The sequence below is a fragment of the Aquarana catesbeiana genome, linkage group LG01 (assembly GCF_042186555.1).
Source record: "Aquarana catesbeiana isolate 2022-GZ linkage group LG01, ASM4218655v1, whole genome shotgun sequence".
NCBI classification, from domain to species: domain Eukaryota; kingdom Metazoa; phylum Chordata; class Amphibia; order Anura; family Ranidae; genus Aquarana; species Aquarana catesbeiana.
The window spans coordinates 762,027,864-762,050,179 of NC_133324.1; the positions used below are offsets into that span (position 1 = coordinate 762,027,864).

General features: G+C 44.7%; 1 protein-coding gene across 1 annotated transcript in view; it reads right to left on the minus strand.

The window, feature by feature from the left end:
• TMEM192 (transmembrane protein 192) overlaps positions 1–22,316 on the minus strand; it is a 134,049-nt gene that overhangs the window by 111,223 nt on the left and 510 nt on the right. The window lies entirely within an intron of this gene.

Below are 22,316 nucleotides of genomic sequence, written 5' to 3' on the forward strand. Positions count from 1 at the left end.
AGATCATCCAATGTCTGATTATTTCAGCTTTTGTCTGCATGCACTACCATTCAGCTGCCCAAAAAAAAAACATCTTTGTGTGGCCTACACATCGCCCAGAAAATTTGGGTAGTTGCAACACACTGATAGGAGAATACAGAAGTCTGTGCTGAGCTTAGAACAACCCTTGAGATTTGGAAGTTTGAAGCTTCACAAATTCACTTTCCATGCTTACACAACGTTCTCTTATCTCTATAAATTTGAAGCGGTATTAAACCCAAAACCAAAAGTGTAATATAGTATATTACAGCATACCAATCTTTAAATATGGCTGTACATTATTAGTTTTATTTTCCCTTTTTAAGGCTCCCCCCTCCCCTTTATTTTTACCTGGTGATCCAGTAACACAATTCGTGTCTTAGGGTGTCTCCACTCTCCACTTGAACAGGAACATTGTCGATTGGGGGAGAATTGGTAAACCGCATAGCAAAGTCTTCTTTTTTGGTGTAATACCACTGAACAGTGGGCGCAATAAAGCGCCCGCATCATGGGATTGTGGTTGCCAAAGAAAAAATATTTTATAAAGTTTTAATTTTCAAAAAAAAAAAGTCACGAGGCAAGGAGCGGGAAAAACGTTTTCTCCTCAGACTAAGAGGCTATATAAGCCTCTGTGTGACAGACCCGCTCACACTTGCCCTGAGGTGGCTTAAGTTTGAGCTCCCCTTCCCTCCCACCCTTGTCGCTGGCACTATTATGTGGTTATGTCACCCTTGAATCAAGGGGGGGGCTTGTTTTTTATGAATTTAATTTTTCAGCTCGAGTCCTATGACTGAGCAAGTTAGAATTGGATTTAAATTTGAAAGAATATTTATTTATATTTCATGGTTTATTTGAATAAAGTTATTTGTTTAATTCTAATACCAATAAAGGTGCCGCGGCCAATTTTATTCCAACCTGTTGTAGTGTGATTATTTATTATTATATAGTGCAACCTACAATTCCATGTAGTTCCCTCTAGTGTGCTATTAGTGTGAGTGCAGGCAAATTCATGTTTTGGCTCATGGTAAAATGAGTCTCTGAATCTGGGTCAAAGGTTTACTGCAATTCAGGGCTGGATGACTCATACGGGCAGGTCTCGGGTGCTCCCACCCCTGGTTCTGGAAGGTTGAAGAACTTTCTGGAAGCGAGGGTTAATCTGCATACTTAAAGGAGTTTGGCCAATCCCCAGGCAATGGGTCTGACATGGTGGCTAAGCCAGCCCTTAAATATGAATGAGTCATGCTGGTAGGGAGTCTGATGGAAGATGGCTTGCTGAGGAGACTGTTGGTAGCCCTTGAGTAGAACCCTTGCCGGGGGGGAGCTGTGCCTCGGAAGATCCTAACAGCATCACAATTTCAAAAGGAATTTTACCTAAGAGGCCGCAAGAGCAAGGTGGACAGCGTGAGTACATCAGCATGGTCAGGGACTTGAAAGGGGAAAGACTGTCACATGTAGTAAGCCTTTCTGGAAAACAGTGTCCGGCTTAAATCTTCCTTTACTTATCCCTGGGAGATCTTCAGTAGCAACCAGATTGATTATTGAAGAAACAGTGAGCTGGTAGTTCCTACAGTCAGTATAATTGGGATCAGTGTCTACGATGGAGTTGGAATTACTCCTGTATGCAACCTACATAGTGCTACTTTCCAAAAGGGATTGAGTGTTCCTAATCCTTAAAGTGATACTTAAGTCTTGTTTTTTTTTCCCTTAAAAATACCAAACATGTTATACTTACCAGCTCTGTGCAGTGGTTTTGCACAGAGAATCCCAGATCCTGCTCTTCTCACAATCTTCTGTGCTCTTGGCCCCTCCCTCCTGTTGAGTGCCCCCACCAGCAAACAGCTTGCTATGGGGGCACCCAAGCTGAGCCGCAGCTCCCTATGTCCAATCAGACATGGAGCTGTGGCCCAGCTCCACCCCCTTTCTCTCCTCATTGGCTCACTGAGCCAATGACAGCAGCTGGAGCCAATGATGCTGCTGTCTCAGCCAATGAGAAGTTGAGTCCTGGACAGCCGAGTCTCTTGTGCAACATCGCTGGATCTCAGGCAAGTATGTGGCTGGGTTCACACTATTGCTAATTGGATGCAGGTTCGCCGCATCCAATCCGCAATAGCAGGAGATTGTGACCGGTTCTCTATAGAGCCAGTTCACACATCTCCGCTGCGGCTCTGGTTCGAATTTGCACAGGAGCCCTGTGCATCTTTTGGTCCTTATCAGGTCCACATTCAGCCAAAAATTCGGGCTGAATGCACAAGACCCATGATGTGAGCTGCATGCGGCGATAGTGTGAACTCAGACTTAGGGGGGGTGCTGCACACAGAAGGCTTTTTATCTTAATGCATAAAATGCATTAAGATAAAAAAAAAAAACCTTCTGCCTTTACAACCACTTTAAGGCCCCTTTCACACTGGGGCGGTAGGGGGCGTCGGCGGTAAAACAGCGCTATATTTAGCGCTGTTTTACCGCGGTATTCGGCCGCTAGCAGTGCGGTTTTAACCCCCCGCTGGCGGCTGAAAAAGGGTTAAAACCCCTCGTATAGCGCAGCTATAGCCGCGGTATTACCGCGGTATAGCCGCGCTGTCCCATTGATTTCAATGGGCAGGAGCGGTTTAGGAGCGGTGAATACACCGCTCCTTCACCGCTCCAAAGAAGCGGCTGACAGGAGATTTTTTCTTCTCCTGCCAGCGCACCGCTTCAGTGTGAAAGCCCTCGGGCTTTCACACTGAACAAACAGCGGAAGCTGTTTAGGGGCGGTTTGCAGGCGCTATTTTTAGCGCAATAACGCCTGCAAACCGCCCCAGTGTGAAAGGGGTCTAAGTGGCTTTTGCTTTTCTATCAGGAACTGTCAGCAGTTAGGAGTGAGATCAATCTGGGAGTTGTACATAGAGAAGAAGAGGATACAAACCAGACATACATAGGGAGGAAATTGCCCCTGGTTTTGCTGCTATCAAGTTGGGCATCCCATATTTCCCATTCCCCATCCAAGTAATTACCCCTAACAAAACAAAAAACTTAGTTCAAAGATTGTTCCTTGTGTCTGGAGAAAGTGTGGAGACTTCTTGTTGGCTGGCTGTGCCAGAGTGGGAAACCCAATCAACAGTGGCTCTTCCAGGGGTAGCACTAAACCACTATAACCCATGAAGCAGTCTTCTTGAACAATTAATCTTTCAATTTAGGGTACATACACACAAATGGGGCAAAGCACAAGGCTGCTCTAGCACAAAACTCCCATGCTTGGGAGCTGCAGGTGATGCACATACACTGTAGCTGGATCTTCTGCATCTGCGGCTATGATGCTTCTGTGTTCATGTTTGGAAATGCATCAACGCATACATAAACGCTGATGCAAAAGAGCACTGGCATTTACACAAATACCAATTACCAGTGTATACAGCAATTCACTTTTATGGCCAGCTATATGCACCACCTGCGGCTTTCTGGGAGCGACAAAACATCAGGAATTTGATGCTAGAGGACATTGGGCCCTTCAAAGGTTTGTTTGCACGAACCTTTCTATGAGATTGGATAGGCATTTATAATACAAAGTTCCTGATAGCTTGAAAATAACAAAACAAACAAAATAATCAGATTAATGTAAATGGCCAGCAGTACAATCATACCAACCTGCTGTTTACATCCTAAATAATGTGTTATTTAAAGAAGACCTGTCAGGGAAAAATAAAATTATATATATATATATATATATATATATATATATATATATATATATATATTTTACACATATTACACACATTAAAGTTATTATTAATAACACGGGGGTGCGATTGTTGACATCCTGCAGGATGTGGAGTCACAGAAGTGGAAAAAAAGTAGGGATCCACCAAATGGGTTTTTTGGAGCCGAAACAGATACCGAAAATAAATCTTCCTTGATCCCGAAAACCAAAACAGCACCGAAACCGAAAGTGACTGTTTTTAAAAAATATTTTTATACAGGAGACGGTCAGAGACTGGGGACATGGTACAGGAGACGGTCAGAGACTGGGGACATGGTACAGGAGACGGTCAGAGACTGGGGACATGGTACAGGAGACGGTCAGAGACTGGGGACATGGTACAGGAGACGGTCAGAGACTGGGGACATGGTACAGGAGACGGCCAGAGACTGGGGACATGGTACAGGAGACGGCCAGAGACTGAGGACATGGTACAGGAGACGGCCAGAGACTGAGGACATGGTACAGGAGACGGCCAGAGACTGAGGACATGATACAGGAGACGGCCAGAGACTGAGGACATGATACAGGAGACGGTCAGACACTGGGGACATGGTACAGGAGATGGTCAGACACTGGGGACATGGTACAGGAGATGGTCAGACACTGGGGACATGGTACAGGAGATCAATGCAGTCTCACCAGTGTCCATCAAATGCAGCTTCACAAGTGCCTGTCAGATGCAGCCTACCAGTCAGTTGTAGCAGCCTGTCTGTGCCCATCATGCAGCCTCACCAGTGCCTGTGTCTATATGTAGCAGCCCGCCAGTGCCCATGCCATGCAGCCTCACCAATGCCCGTGCCCATCAAATGCAGCAGCCCGCCAGTGCCCATGGCATGTAGCCCGCCAGTGCCCATCATGTACAGCCTGCCAGTACCCATGTTCTGCAGCCTGCCAGTGCCCATCATGTACAGCCTGCCAGTGCCCATGTTATGCAGCCTGCCAGTGCCCATCACGTACAGCCTGCCAGTGCCCATGTTCTGCAGCCTGCCAGTGCACATCACGTACAGCCTGCCAGTGCACATCACGTACAGCCTGCCAGTGCACATCACGTACAGCCTGCCAGTGCCCATGTTCTGCAGCCTGCCAGTGCCCATCACGTACAGCCTGCCAGTGCCCATCACGTACAGCCTCCCCAGTGCCTGGTAATGCTATGTCACGCTGTGTGTCAGATCTAAATTGCTGTGCAGCCAGTTTCATCCCGGTACGCCCCTCAGTCTCCCCTCCCTCCCTCCTCCTCTCACTCCTGTCCTACACAGCCTCCCCAGTGCCTGGTAATGAAAGTCACACTCACATGCTGTGTGTCAGAGCTGAATCTGAATCGCCGTACAGCCGATGTCCCACCTCCTATGACACACGGCACAATGATTCCTAGCATTGGATCAGAGTGCCGTCTATCACAAGAGGCGGTCTAGGAGGCGGGACATCGGCTGCACAGCAATTCAGATCTCTGACATACAGCGTGTGAGCATGACATTCATTACCAGGCACTGGGGAGGCTGTGCAGGACAGAAGTGAGAGGAGGAGGAGGGAGGGGAGACTCTGAGGGGCGAGGGGCGCGTGGGATGAAACATGTGCGGCACCCGGCGGGATGGCCCCGCCCCTTTTTTCGGCGCCAGTATCGGCAAAAATTCTTTTGGCTTTTTGCCGAAAGGGCCATTTTCGGCCGATATGTTTCGGTGGCTGAAATTTCGGTGCATCCCTAGAAAAAAAGCATGCATCATATGCATCTCTCTAATTGAAATTTTATTGACAAGACTAACAAGGAATCACAAGAAAGGGCAAAAAGGGAAGGGGAGACAGAAACATGAATTCATGTGGAGTTGAAAACTGTGCTCAGCTAGTGCAATTTACAAACTTACAGACCATTAAAAAAAATTGCCATACAATCACAATTATATAAATGAACAGTCAGGAAGTTCCTGATGACGGCTGTTCCTATTGGCTGAAACACGTCAAGGTTTGATTACGTCATCGTGACCACATATCCGCCCGGAAACACTGTCCTAGGGAACTGACTGAGGCTTACTGCAAACCAGCAGTGTCCTCACAGAGTCCGGCCGGGTTTTCCTTATCATTACACATGCCGATCCCACCGAGTGCCAGGCATAGGCACCTTAAAATGTGAGTGTACCATTTTTTACATCTTTATTTTAATAAACAAATGGTTTTTCACTATGGGAGCCTCCCTGTCATTTCACTTCCCCTATCCATGGAGGACCATTTCAAGTCAAGCTGATCTGTATATACCATCTATGGGTCACATTATCCCAACAAAGCGCAAGTGACCATTCTAGCGATAGATGGTCCATTCATAAGGGCGAGTGCACATCCTTGTGGAGTACCTGTGTCTGCACATTGAATTGGAGCACCTTTTATCTGATTAATGCACGAGCAATTTACTTCACCACAAAGTGGGACTGGGACTGTTCATTTATATAAATTGTATTGCAATTTTTTGAATGGTCTGTAATTTTGTAACTTGCACTAGCTGAGCGCACTGTTCAACTCTTATTTCATTGTGACACCATTCGGTTTACATTTACACTGCTGCTGGCAATTTGATTTTATTTTTTTTTATTCACTTATTGGCGCAAAGTTTTTTTCTTTGTTTATATCATCACTATCTTAATTTAGTTTGCTGGGTAGTAAACAGCCCAAAATGATTTATAGTGCTGTACTCATTTGGTCCTCCCTAAGCTTGGTGTTGCTGTTTCTGCCTTCTACCAGTAGGGGTCACTGGAACCTCCGCCTTTTGCAGTGAAAGACCACAGCAAAGCTGAGTTATGAATATTTATGTTCTCTCTGTCCCACCACCAGGAGGTTTATTGTCAGTGGGGCATGCTGGGGGAGGATATAAATATTTGGGGTGGGCCTTGTGAGATTTCTCTTTCCCCAAGCTTTGGCCAGGTGAGGTGCTGCCGAGTTCTGACTTGTTAGGCCTGTAGCCCGTGTGAGGCCTAGCATGTGCTCTGAGATGGAAGATGGCCAAAAGTGGCCCTCAGAAGCTGTCCTGCTTGATAAAGAAAGCTGAACCAGGACTGAGAGGCGCATGGAGTATGACGCTGCTAGAAGTAGGAGCTGGGAAGAAGCCAGTCTCTCACAAGGACTTGGGTGATCGTCTGGGAGAATACACAGGGGCATGAAAGACTACTCAAAGAAGTCTGCTAGCCAGCTGAAGATGCCACCTACAGTGTTGTCTTAAAGGACCTGTACACTGTAGAACCTGTATGCAGGTCTGGATTCTGAATGTTGCTTTTGGGCATCTGTAGCCCTCACAGGGATTGTATGGTTTTCAATGATTCGGCCATAGTAGACCCTCATTCACACTTGAGTAGTGTATGCAGGCAATATTGAGGCAGGTTTATTTTTACATTTTTTTTTTTCCCTCATTCTTTTTTGAAACGTAAATGCCTATCAGGAGCTTCTTTAGGGTAGAATTGCACACTTTTAGCACCATAGACTTATAAGAGTACCTGAAAAATGCACGCTCTCATTGAGGCCAAAAAAGCCTGATTCAGCATCGAAGCAGCTCATGTATTTTTTTTTAGTCACAGGCATGTAAATGCTTAAGTGAGAACGGGGGCAATTTCAAAGCATGGGATTGATGCTTCAAAGTGGAAGTAAACCCTCCTATTGTTTTCAGCCAAGGATGCTGCCATCCCTTGACAGTTGGTTGAGATCACATCCAATGTGACAGTTACATTCCCGGCACATGCCGGAAATGTACCATTTTTTTGAAGCTGTTAAATAGATGGGTTTACTTTCGCTTTAAAGCGGAGTTCCACCCAACCTCATTTGTTTCCTACCCCCCTTCGGTGCCACAACTGGCACATTTTGGGGGGAGCCGCAGATATTGACGTCACGGTTCGGCTCCCTCCTCTTTCCCGTCGCCAGGCCAGTAGGAGAGAGGAGTGGAGCCTCGTGCATGCGCAGTAGGGTTATCAGTGTAAAGCCGCAAGGCTACACTGCCAGGTTCCCTTACCTGCAATGGCGGTGGCAGCACCCGACAGCTGATGGAAACATCAGCTGCGGTGCTGACATCGCTGGACTCAAGGACAGGTAAGTGTCCTATTATTAAAAGCCAGCAGCTGCAGTATGTGTAGCTGCTGGTTTTTAATTTTTGCAGCGGTGGGCGGACCTCCTCTTTAAGCTTCCAGCTTCAAAACACTCAAGTGTGAATGGGGGCTAGGTCATTAAGTAATTTACAGTACATGTCCATGTATATAATCAACAAAAGTGGCTGCCCTCCAATGCAAATTAAACTGCAAATTATACACAGAAATATAAATACATTCATACAGTTATTTACATCAAATATATCTGTAGCGGTCACATATTTGGGATGTAACCTAATGTATGTAAAATTTTAGCATCTGGCGCCATCTAGCGGCCAAAATATGAAAGGATTGCATTCTTTATTTTTGATCATTCAAGAAGTTGACATGGAAGTGTTTTGTTTGTTTACATTTGGACATTAACTTGACCTACCCATGATGCCCATTAACTCCCATGAACATCAGGAGAACAGAACTGCATTGTGGGAAGATTATAAAGGGGTTCGGGGCAGCCATCTTAGCTCTTCGTCGCGCATGGCCAGCCTGGGAGGATCTGAGTGAGGTCTCCAGTGCAGTGCGGCCTACCTCCACGGAAGAGCGGTCCGAGCAGCGATACTGCGACACACCAGAGAGAGCTGAGCTGACAGTGGGGCAAGACTGGAAAGAAGCCAGAGGAGCCGGTCGGAGCCATCTGGGAGTTCCAGAACGTCTCGTGCGGAGTGGAACAGTGTGGAGGTGCCAGCCGGCCGGCGACAGGACACAGTACACCAAAGTGGAACTGTCTGCCAACACTGACCTTTTTGGGTGAGAGGGCTGTTGCCCAAAGATTCCTTGGTGCACTTTTTACACATTCATCTGTACAATACAGAGTTGCTGGGATCCTTAGTCCCACAAGCAAAGTCAAGAGGATTAGACTGAGCTAAAATTAGGCTTCGGGCCTGTGTCTCATTGAGGCATTGGTACTGTGTCATTGGCATAAGAGATAGCTGCAGTACTGCTTCATCATAACTTTGATTAAATATCCGGCTTGCTTTTAATCGGGAGTAACTAACCATTGGATTACAAATTCACTTTGTTCATTGCTAGCAGAAGAAAGAAGAAAAGAAGGACTGTCTAATAAAACACAAGGCCTTGTGTTTATTGCCATATTAAGTTTTCTGTGATATCAAATAGGAGCTCCCTAAATATTGTACTATACTTTATCAAATTAGTCTCTGATTTAATGTATAGTAACAAAGCGCGCATAGGATAGGATAGTGCTCATAGTGAGATCAATTCACTCTGACATTTATCCTATGTTCTTTAGCACATTACCAACAAGTTATTTCAAACACTTTACATCTGTATAATATCTTTGCAAGTGAAGTCGTTTGACTGTGAGACTACGTTGGTCTGATAGTACAACCATTGTATTGTTTTACTTTAAAGAAAATACAGTAGACAAAGTTCTTATTTAAGTACAACTGTAAGAGTGTTTTTTCCTTTGCATTATTGGCCAAGTGGAGACTGGAGACCAAAAAGGTAAAGCCAAAGAGGAGTATTACATTGTGTATTGTGAACTTGCCTTTAAGGTTTTTTGACTGCACACTATTACACCACAGTTGTGTCAGGGGGACTGAGAGAAATCAAAGGGGTAACAAAGCCCAAATAAAATACAGCAGCTCCCTCGGGGGTCAGTGCTACATATCTATCCCAGAATTTAGCTGAAGTTGCCAGGTCAACACCAGAATTTTTCAATCTCTGGAATTTTTGTTACAGAGATGTAAACAAAAACAAGGCGCAACATGTGTGATGTCATTTCTCAGTCATGCATGCCCAGCTGCCAGGAGAGGACTAGGGAGGAAGAGGAGCAGAAGCTGTCCAGCAATACCACCAGTGAGGTAAGGGTTGTGTATGTATGTTTATGCATACAGTTGATGTATTGTGTATGCAATGTGTACTGTATGTATAGTGTATGCATGTATTGTGTATGCAGTTTGTAAGCATGTAGGCATGTTCTATGTATGTGTATTTAGGTCATAAGTGATACTGCTGTTCTGTATATAAGATGGTGGTGAAATTAAATCACAGGGGGTACTGTGCACTGGGCTGTATAGTCGCCTGACTCCTAAAATATGTATGTTACATACAGCTGACTTCTGCACCCTGTACATTACCAGCATTTGACCCCTGCACTGCATGTACTTTACTAGACCTGGACCCTGACACTATGTACATTGCATACCTCCGACACCTGCACTCTGTACTTAGATTGTAAAGGCAGAAGGTTTTTTTTTAATTTTTAAAAGTCAGCAGCTACAAAACACTGTAGCTGCTGACTTTAAATAAGCACACTTACCTGTCCTGGGTGCCCGCGATGTCGGCCGCCCGAGGCCGACCCGTCCCTCGGCTCTCGGGTCCCGGCACCACCATCCTAACTAAGGGAAACAGGCAGTGGAGCCTTACGGCTTCACTGCCCATTTTCTACTGCGCATGTGCGAGTCGCGCAGCGCTTTGTGAATGGGACACACACAGTTCCCATAACACACCGCGCCCCATTGCCCAGAAGACAACACGGGGAGGAGAAGACTGAAGATCACCGCGGCGTAGTTAGAGGCAGATTAGGAAGACTGCCTAGCAACAGCCATTTCAGGCGAGTCGAAAAAAAATTTATTTTTTTTTCCTCCTTTTTTTATGCAATTTTTTTTTTAGGGTGGACCTCCACTTTAAGATAAAAAGCCTTCTGTGTGCAGCAGCCTTCCTCGGCTCCCCTAACACTTACCCGAGGTTCCTCTCGGTCAAGCCATGTCCACGAGTGTCTCAACCGTCCGAGATTCTCCTTCCTGATTGGCTGAGACACAGCAGCGACACCATTGGCTCCCGCAGCTGTCAAAATCATCTAGCCAATCAGGGGAGAGAGGGGGCCGGACCGGGGCTCTGTGTCTGAATGGACACAGGGAGCTGAGACTTGGCTAGGGTGGCCCCTTAGCAAGCTGCTTGCTGTGGGGCACTGAACAGGAGGGAGGGGTCAGGATCACAGAAGAGGGACCCAAAAAGAGGAAGATCCGGGCTACTCTGTGCAAATCCACTACATAGAGCAGGCAAGTATAACGTGTTTGTTATTTTTATAGGGAAAAAAAAAAAAAAAAAAAAAAAAACACACGATACTTTACAATCACTTTAAGCTCAAATTTTATGATTTGTAAAATTTCCCAGGTATAGTTATATCATTACTGTGCTGCAGACTGGAGAGAAATCTTCACTTGAAAAAGACTTTTGCCCAGACCAGGGCTGTTAATGTCTTACTGGTAACACGCAGTAAAAGCTTTAGGGCTCATTCACATCAGATGCTGTGGCACTGCACTGGCAGCCATTTCAAGTACAGCCACAACCCATAGAAAAGGAAAAATATACCTTGCCTTTAATGGTGACAGTTAACTCCCCAGTGTGAAAGAAATAACGTTAGCTAGAAAAAGTGGAAAGAAAAAAAAAAAAAGTACACCTAGGCACTCAAAATTTGATCCCACCCACCACCACATATGTAAACACACACATTGGGGGCACCTACATGTGACACCCTCAATTGCACTAAAATATGTATAGGGAGCTGATGCCTCCTACTGTCTCAATTTGTAAATGCCTATAAATAGATTATGCACTTCCTGTCCCTTGTTGTTGGCTTTGAAACCCCAGGAGGAGGAAGTGGAGAGAGAAAGAAAGTCTCAGCCACATTTTCTGTCCATGCTGCTAAATCCTGGGCCATAAGAGACTATTATGCAAGTATTGCTATTGTCTAATAGTCTAACTGTAGCTGCTGAGCATATATCTAAATCCTTATGACAGACAGATTATCTCTTCCCTGCCTTTGTTATTATTTCACATGCACAGTGCCAGATAGCAATGTCTGTGCTACTTTATGTATGTTCATGTCACATTAGTGTACATTAGTAAGTGAACCTGTTTATTACAGTAGAGTTTATAAACTGCTCGTTATTCTAAAACTACTCGGAAGGGACTAAAGCACAGAGTAGGTAGGCTGACTCAGTTCCACTACAATTAAAGTGACACACCACAGTTCCTGCTGGTGAGAAGTTCCATCCAGGCTGGTTGGACAACAGTTGGAGGATCTAACCCCCCCCCCCCCATCCACCGCTGATCTGGTCTTCAGGTCTCCAACACAAAAACAGATGCCGCATCATCCCGAGGGGCTCCTGCAACTGGACTTTGGTACAATAATCATCTACAGGTATCACTCTTAAAGCAGGGGTCCACCGATCTATCGTTTTTTGTTTTTTTTAGTTCATTCACAAACTTTTCTTCTCAGCATTACATACTCACATATTGTGTGTAATATGTCCGCCTGTGTCAGATTTCGTCGGAAAGAATAACTTATATTATTCACTGCAGGCGGTTTCCATCTTCATTGTGGGCATTTGAAGCCCACAAGCATTTATTTCCTGGATGTGGTGAATGCTGTGCTCCCAGCATTCACCGCTCGTTCCCGCACATGCTCAGTGGCATCCTGGGAAACCTGAGACTAGCTCCCAGGAGTCTGGGAGAGGCTAGAAACACGCCTACTCCCACGGGAGGAGAACCAGGAAGTGCAAAGAAGAATAGGAAAATAAAAGGTAATTACGGCGATTTAAATTTTTTTAAACGGCATGTCAGCATCTAGGCAAGGAAGAGAATACATACAGATATTGTTCAAAATTTGGGTGGAACTCCGCTTTAATAACTATATATAAACACGCCTGAGTATACTGTATGTGCAGAATTTCACCAGGACTCCTATCGGGCCCTTTGCTGATAATTTCTGTTTGCTTATTGGATGTATATACTGTTATTATTCTCTTTTTATATGAAGCTTGTATTATTTTTGAACTGGTGCGCATCTATACAAATATAGTTAATGTCATATGCTGGTTGCAGTAGTTCCTCTGCTTCCAATTACTTCGATTAGATTATTGGGTAATTTCCAAGGAAGAGAATCCCCTGTGTTTACAGAGGCCCTGTCCTGGGTGGAGGCACTGCAAATTTTATTATCAAACCCACTCTTCCACTTAGCAAAGGTTCTGGTTTTCTTACTTACCTATAGCGCAACATCCTGTTTGGGGAGGGCCATTTCTCATAATCCCCACCCACCCCCCCAAAAACAAAAGCGCTACACACGTTACAGATCGATGCGCATATTGGTGTGGGAGCAATAATTGTAGGGCCATTATTCAACTCTAAAATGATGACCTACGTAAGCTTTTAAAGCATCACTTATGTAAAATGTTGGCATATTGGCTATAATTTACTTGTCACAACCTCATTTTATATTTTACCAAAAAATGGGTAATTTATTGCATTTGTGTGCACCAAAATTAAGGTTAGTGTATTTTTTACTGAAATTAAGCGCTTGTTAAACTGTTTCGCTGTCTTGTGATATGGAGATTTGGAATAACCACCATTTTATTCTCCAGGGTCTGATTTCAGAAAATATATACTGTTTGAGGGTTTTAATAATTCTTCAGACCTAAAACTATTTGCAAAAGCAGAATGGCTCTGGCAGCGAAAGGTTTAATGGCCTTTGGTTCACTTAAAGCAGGGGTAGGCAATCTTAACCACTTGCCACCCAGGCCAATTCTGACATTTCTCTCCTACATGTAAAAATCATCTTTTTTTTTTGCTAGAAAATTACATAGAACCCCCAAACATTATGTATGTTTTTTTTTTAGCAGAGACCCTAGAGAATAAAATGGTGGTGGTTGCAACTTTTTATCTCACACGGTATTTGCGCAGCAATTTTTCAAACGCTCTTTTTTGGGGGGGGAAGTTTCATGCTTAAAAAAAACAAAAAACAAAAACAGCAAAGTTAGCCCAATTTTTTGCATAATGTGAAAGATGATGTTACGCTGAGTAAATAGATACCCAACATGTCACGCTTCAAAATTGCACATGCTCGTGGAATGGCACCAACTTCGGTACTTAAAAATCCCCATAGGCGATGCTTTAAAATAATTTTACTGGTTACATGTTTTTTACTTACAGAGGAGGTCTAGGGCTAGAATTATTGCTCTCACTCTAACATTCGCGGCGATACCTCACATGTGTGGTTTGAACACCGTTTTCAAATGTGGGTGGGACTTACGTATGTGTTCACTTCTGTGTGCGAGCACACGGGGGCATCACTTTATTTTTTTTTTTTATTAATGTTAATTTTACTTTTATTTTTCTATTTTGACACTTTTTTTAACTTTTTTTTTTTTTTTTTTTTTGATCACTTTTATTCCTATTACAAGGAATGTAAACATAATAGGAATAAGCATGACAGGTCCTCTTTACAGTGAGATATGGGGTCAATAAGACCCCACATCTCACCCCTAGGCTGGGAAGCCTGAAATTAAAAAATAAATAAATAAATAAATAAAAAAAAAAAAAAACCCACACGATCTCAGCTTCCCAGCCGAGGCAGCGCCGTTTGAATGCAGAGGCCGGGCGTGAGGTCATAACATTGTCCCCGGCTTCCGAACTATCATAAAGACTCCGGGGACCATCTGGTTCGCCAGAAATCTCTATGGTCAGCATCCGTGGCTGGCGGATCAGTTCTCCGACTCACTGTTGGCAGGGGTGAGTCGGTAGAAGCACCGGAGGATGGCGGGACATCCTCTCTCGCTGCCCGTAAGAACGATCTAGCGGCTGACCAGCCGCTATGATCATTCTTATGGTGTAATGAATCCCTGGCTCTAAAAGATGATATCTGAATGATGCCTGTAGCTGCAGGCATCATTCAGAAACCCCCTGCTCAAAGTCAAGGACGTCATATGACAGCCTGCGGAAGGGAATTGGTTTAAGAGGTGGGGATCTACCAGAACAACACGGGAGAAGACAAAGATCACTGGCACAATGTCACCTCCTCACAACTGATTTAAACTTTTAATTGCCGTACTACCGTGTCGCAATTGCGTGCATTGCACAGCAATCATGGGTTTAAATCAGGTGGTGAAGAGGCAACATATCATCTCCTCACCACCTGTCAAACACATTCGGATCGCTTTTAAGAGGAGCAGCAGTGTTTGCTGCATTTGTAAATAATGACCTTCATTACATTTGGCGGCAGCGGCACTTTTAGGGCTGATTAACATATAAAGTTGGGGAGTAGTACAGTTTAATCACAATTTTACTGCCCCCAATTCCTACCCCCTTTAGCTGCTGAGACATCAGCAGCTAAACTAAATCTCCTGTTACTTTTGGTGGGTGCTACGACCGGCCAACTGTGACCCACTCAAGTAAATGGGGCCACTATGCAAGCACCTCGTAACTGCATGCTTCTGCGGGGTCCAAGGGGTTAAACTTTCGCACTGATGTGCTGAGGTTTACCTGCACTCAGGGCTGTGTTTTGGCCTAGGCCTAGGGTGGCACTTTGCGGGGGAGGCGGCGAAGAGGGCTGCCCCCCCCGCATGAGAGCCCCCCCACCCGTCTTGCCGATTCGCGTCTCCCGCGGCTGCCTCCCGCACACATGCAGCCCACGGCGGCTGGCTTTCTGTAGCAGCACCACTGTGTATGGGCGTGCTTGGCAGAGGGTGTGGACGTGTATCTCACGCCCCCCCACTCTCTGACAAGCACACCCATACACCACGGCGCCGCTACAGCAAGGCAGCCGCGGGAGTCAGTAATTGGGAAGACGGGTGGGGGGGCTATCTCATGTGGGGGGGCGGCGTGTGACTCGCGCGCCTCATAAGTAGCAGGTGACAGGTGGAGCCTTAAGCTCCGCCTACCCTCCCCTGCACTGCTTTCCTGCAGTGAATCTTCTCCTCGGCCCCTGGGCGAGATCTGGCTGTGACGTCAGGAGGAGGGGAGAGAGGCTGCAATTGATGGGGCACAGTGAGGCTGCAATTGATGGGGCACAGTGAGGCCCCCCCATGATAGCATTAAAACTCAGCAGCTACAAATACTGTAGCTGCTGACTTTTAATATTAGAACACTTACCTGTCCAGGGATCCAGCGATTTTCGGATTCGCTCTCGGGTTTTGCCACTATCATTCATGGTAAGGGAAACCGACCGGTTCCCTACTGCACATGTGCGAAGCGCGTTGCACTTTCTGAATGGCCCAGTGGAGGAAGGAGGAGGGGGGGCAAACTTCAGAGGGGACAGCGCAGTCTCCCGGAAGTGGGGAAGGGTACCTGTCAAAAACAGGTACCCGTTCCCCCCTGAAAGGTGCCAAATGAGCCTAAAGAGGAAGGGGTGTGGTTTACAGATGATAGGGTGGGTCTTAAACAGGAAGGGGTGTGGCCTTGGCAGGATGGGGTGGGTCATATTTAAATTAGGGGGGTGCAGGAGTTTAGTCAGGCCTAGGGCAGAACAAAACCTAAATACACCACTGCCTGCACTGTGGGTGCAGCGCAGTGCATCTGCGACATGGGTTGGCTGCACTTTGCCATAGACTTCTATTATATCCTGCAGGTGTGGTGCACTTTCTGAAAGTGCACCAAAACTCCTACATTTAGTAGAAGATGTCTATGGCTAAGCTCAGCACACCCGCAGGAAAGCTGCAGGTCCACAGCACATCAGTATGAAAGCAGCCCTATACTATTATGCCCAGTGTATTGCTTCACACTGACCTGAAGATCTATTCTTTCCTGCTCCTGGCACCACTCTGGAGACCACTAGCTGGGATAAGAGGTGGAGCGTAGTTGGTAACACTCCACATGGGACAGGAGCCAGCACTACAGTAGGGATTGGTTTATGTGGCTCTGGCTGTCTATTACAGCTCCAACTTTACAAGTAGCTCCTCTGCATTGCACTCTGATGCTCTGGGATGCTGGGTCAGCAAGCCCAGACCACAGTCACCTGGCCACGATTGACTGGTAGAACGCGATCTACAGGTTGCTGACGCCTGACTTAAAGGATCTGCATTGCATGATTCTCCCGGCATCTACCTAATTTATTTTGTGATTTCTGTACCTTTCTTGAATTATTCCCCAGTAGTCAGTCATTAGATCACCAGTCATCTGAGGGGCAGCTCTGACGTGAGGAAGCAAAGCCCTACCTCTACCCAGAGGGTCACCTCCATTCAAAGACACTGTGCAGAAAAAGGAAAGGTAAATCATCTACAGGAAGTTACATACTAGGTGCGGCCGAAAAAAAAAAGACAAGTTTATTAAGTCTACAAACAATACTGGTGACTAGAAGAGATGAGTTCGGACGCATTCTAAGTTGGGATCCAAACCCACGTGCGAGAGCCCACAAGGAACCACACCGCATAGGATTGGTCAATACTCGCTCGCACATGCGGGTTTGGATCCTAGTCCAAAATGCCCAAGCTCATCATTAGTCTTTGGTTCTCCATCTGTATTTTCTTGGGCACTTACAAAATTCAGGTCCTCTTTAAGAACAAAGTATAGCTTCTTCACCCCTGGATCCCCTGGGCCCCAATAATTCTACCACTGCTTTACTTACTTTAGTTACTAATGTGAACAGACTACAATTCTGAATGTTATCTCTGACCTGAGGAGAGCTTTGTATATTCTTGTTACAACTGCCCAATTCAGGACTGACCGCCTAAACTAGTTTTCAAGAACACGCAATTGGTGATAAAGTGTCCAAGCTGGAAATATGCCAGGCTGCAAACATCAGGATTTTTTTTCCATATTAAAATGCTGTTAGCTGTTAAACTATACATAGCATTGTATATCCAATTCACTGAAGAATCTCATTTTTGTATACTAAATCATTTAAACCAACAGATACAGATTACGATGGCAAAACACACATAAAGCAAAATAATAAAAAATACATTTTAAAGAAAATCTGTCAGTGAGGGGGGGAGGGGTCAAGCTGTTGCAGATATGAAGTGAAGGCAACAAGAGGTAACTGCATATACCTACAGCAGCCCTCCACACCTCTCACCTTTTTCAGTATATCACAAAGGTATGCAAGTACACATCAGGTATATTACATTTGTAATGCATCCCTTATTCAAAAGAAATGTTCCCACAAACTTCCCAGCTGTTCTGGAGATGCAGGGAAGCCCAAGGGACCTACCTGCACCTTTGCTGGTCCTGCATTAGGCTAGGTTCACATATAAAAGTGGCTCTGCGAGATGCGTTTATGTGGGCATGACAGCCCATTCATTTGAAATTGGCTGCTGAGCCTGCATATCATGCAGGGAAAAAAGTTCCTGCACTTTTTTTTTTTTTTTAAATGCAGCCTGGGAGAAATCACATGGAGATTTGTGCCATGCGTTTTCCCGCAGTGGAAAAGGCAGCGTTTTCAGATGAGTGGGGGTGTCATTAAAAATTAATGGTAGCCCCGCGTGCCTGCAAACGAGCAGTGCAGTTTAGTTGCAGGAACTGATGCAATTTATAGGCAGTCTAGTACCCGCAACCACCCACACAAGTATGAACCTAACCTTAACCGCTTCAGCCCCGGAAGATTTTACCCCCTTCCTGACCAGAGCACTTTTTGCGATTCGGCACTGCGTCGCTTTAACTGACAATTGCGCAGTCGTGCGACGTGGCTCTCAAACAAAATTGACGTCCTTTTTTTCCCACAAATAGATCTTTCTTTTGGTGGTATTTGATCACCTCTGCGATTTTTATTTTTTGCGTTATAAACAAAATAATAGCGACAATTTTGAAAAAAAAAAAAAACGCATTATTTTTTACATTTTGCTATAATAAATATCCCCCCAAAATATATAAAAAAAACATTTTCCTCAGTTTAGGCCGATCGTATTCTTCTACATATTTTTGGAAGAAAAAAAAAAAAAAAAATCGCAATAAGCGTTTATTGATTGGTTTGCGCAAAAGGTATAGCGTTAACAAAATAGGGGATAGTTTTAATGCATTTTTATTAATAATTTTTTTTTTTTTTCTAGTAATGGAGGTGATCAGCGATTTTTATTGTGACTGCGACGTTATGGCGGACATTTGACACATTTTTGGGACCATTGTCATTTATACAGCGATTAGTGCGATTAAAAATGCACTGATTACTGTGTAAATGACACTGGCAGTGAAGGGGTTAACCAATAGGGGGCGGGGAGAGGTTAAGTGTGTCCTAGGGGAGTGATTCTAACTGTAGGGGGGGATGGGCTAGCAGTGTCACTACGCTGATCACTGCTCCCGATGACAGGGAGCTGTGATCAGTGACACTTGTCACTAGGCAGAACGGGGAGATGCTGTTTACATCAGCATCTCCCCGTTCGTCCTGTCCGTGAGGCGATCGCGGGTATCCCCGCGGCGATGGAGTCCGCGAAACCCGCGACCCGGTTCATGGAGCTCCCGGTGGGCGCGTGCGCACGCAATGGCGCGGCGGGGAATTCAAATGGACGTACCTGTAAGTCCATTTGCCCAGCCATGCCATTCTGCCGACGTACATTGGCATGCGCCGGTCGGGAAGTGGTTAAACTGCAAGGTTACTAGAAAGGAGTTGGTGAAATTTTTTTTTTTTTTTTAAAGTGTTTGCTGTCTCTGGTGGGAGGAGCCTTGATCCCTCAGGTGCTATTCTGAAAGACGTTTTGGGAAACATCATTGACCAAATATGGCCATAACCATAGAAGGTCAGTGATGGCAGGCAGCATTTCCAGCCGGTTTGTTGACATTCAGCTGCTTACAAACTAAAATGTTACAATGTTTCTCTATCTCTCAGCGCTGACCAATGTTGATAAACATTTGCCAGCTTTTTTTTTTTTTTTTTTAAAGCTCTGAGCAGAGAACGGCCCTGCACTGTTTACATAGAATAGTGGAAATGCCTGATTAAAATCATGAGGGGGGTTGAATCCAGATCGTGATTTTTTTTAACGATTAATCGTGCAGCTCTAGTTTTTTTTAATGCATTATAGCCCAGTATTTTTAAATGGGTCACCTAATGCAATGAGCCTCATGCCCTGCAGTGCATGCATACAGGTGTGAATGGACCCTAAGCCCGAGTTTACACCTGTAACAATGCAGTTGTGTTTTTTTCTGTAGGGTAAAATGTACCATGTTTATGCAACCCATTTTAATGGGCTGCCCAGCATGTGTTATTACACCAAAGTACATGCACATTTTTTTTTTTGTTAAAACATTCACCACACGAAATGCACGTTACATTATTATGCATTTTGGCGCACTACAACGCATGCACATTGGGAAAGTGAATTGACGTGCTTTTGAGAATGAAAGCATGTGTGTTTCCGCAGCACACAAAAAACATGTTCTTTCTGCAAGTACACTGAAATTTTACCCCTGCGCATAGTTGTGAAGGAGACCAAGACAATAGGAAACCAAAATACTGAAAACTGGTGCAGCATTGTTTTTTTTTTATTTTTTTTTGTTTCAAACATTTTTCCATTGGTGTCAATGTTAGATCGATTACTTCCACTTTCTGTGCGGTCATTAAGATGAAGTAAAAAGAAATTGCACCAATGGACACCCAAACTTCAATAAAAATCTAACAAAGGTTCTAACCCCGCCCCTCTCTATCCAACACCTGAAAGGAACATTGTGGCTGGAGTTGGACTTTGATAGGGTAAGGAGTTACAGCACAAAAGTAGAACCAAGTCACAAGACCTCCCCCCCTTCTCATTATCTCTGTTAGCATTCAGGATTACCAAGAAGAATGTGTTGGGGATGAATTGGGGAGGGGAGGTCAGTAAACAATAATACTCTATGGTAGATAACCATCTGCTTAGTTTAGGCACCCTGCCTAGTGCAGTTCTTGAAATAACAAGACATGGTGAACTGGGAAGGTGGGGCCACAAAAGCTGGATAATGATGTGGCCATAGTACCTCTACGTTTTAAAATGAAGCAGGCCATACAGGAACTGAAATTCAGCAGGGACTGGGCAAATTTCGATCCGCGCATAGGCAGGAAGGTTATATAGAAATCAATAGACTTCTATACAACCACCCTGTGGTTGGATCCTCCATGCTCAATCGGCGCTGCATGCTATAACCTGTAACACTGTTCAGTGTATTTTGATGGCGGGGAAAGTCTTTCAGCGGTTGCTCCTCCAATCCACATCAGGTGTTATCCTCCTTCCACCTGCTGATTTGAAAAAAAAAAAAAAAACCAACAACACACACACACACACACGGACTTCTCTATGGGTTGCCTAAAGCCAGCCATAAATAAATAGAATCTCGGCCGGTTCAGCAAGGACCAGCCAAACTTCCATCCATCTATGGGCAGGCTGGTTGTACTGAAGTCGACGCATCGATCGTCTTCAGCACAATCACCGTCAGATATTTTGCCAGCAGAACACAATAGTACTGTGGTAGGAATCGAGTGAGATATAGATAGATATATATTTTTTTTTTTTTAAACTGGTGACCCTGTAAAGGCGGTTTTACCCTCCCTCACCCCTTGCAAACCAAAACCATATTCAATGAATTGGTATAGTTGGAGAGTCTTAAACCTTGGCCGCTTTTTAACTCAATGTTTGTATCCCTGTTGGACATCAATGGCAAAAGGAAGGGAGGGGTGAAAGATCCCTAATGGGAAGACAAATAAAAAACACTTAGCTAAAGTTGTACTTTAATCCCAAAAATGGATGATCTCAACTAGTATTGCCCAGATTAACATTAGTCACATACATCAGGCTGCCAAACAGCCAACCTGGTATAAATGTTGTGACAGACGGCAAGTTTCTGATGCATAAGTATATCAATAGTAAATTCTGTTGCTACAAATATCAAGTGAACACATTGTGCAGGGACCTGCATTTTTCCACACCAGATCCAAACTGAGGTTGTCTACATGCCTCATTTGCACCACAATGTTGTGTACACATGTGTTGTGATTGCAATCTGTCTGCATTTTATCAAAACACACATGAAACACAACTGTAGCCCACGTTCACATTGGGCCGATTTGACATTTTATTTATTTCAGGTACTTATATAGCGCCATCAATTTACGCAGTGCTTTTACATATACATTGTACATTCACATCAGTCCCTACCCTCAAGGAGCTTACAATCTATGGTCCCTAACTCACATTCATACATACTAGGGACAATTTAGACAGGATCCAATTACATGCCAAATCGCATACCAAATCGGAGCCTATTGTCAGCAATGGCACTGTCCAAATCGATGCGATGCCAACTTTGTGGTGCCACACCAGTTCCCAAAAGTAGTTTCTGCACAACTTTGGGGGCAATTTCAATAGCAATCTGTGCATGAACCCGCACAGATGTCTGTCAAATTTCCCCCAAAGTCAGACTGAAATGACGGTCTGGGATTGTGCAAGTTTAACTGAATTTGCACGATTTCAAACCTGCCCTCAGTGTGAACATGGGCTAACTTAAAATGAAAAGATATAAAAATAAATAAAAATTGTTGTCAATTTGCTCCTTTCCATGACATGAAAACGCAAGTCAACATGCATAAAAAAAAAAAAAACGCAACCCAAAGCACCTAAGAATACATTTTGATGCACATGCTATTTGAAGCTTTGCATTGCATTTTTATGTGCAGTATGGTGTGAAGGGATCCTTAAAGCAATGAATCACAAGCTACAAAATAAATGTGAATAAATAAAACCTGAACCTTCATT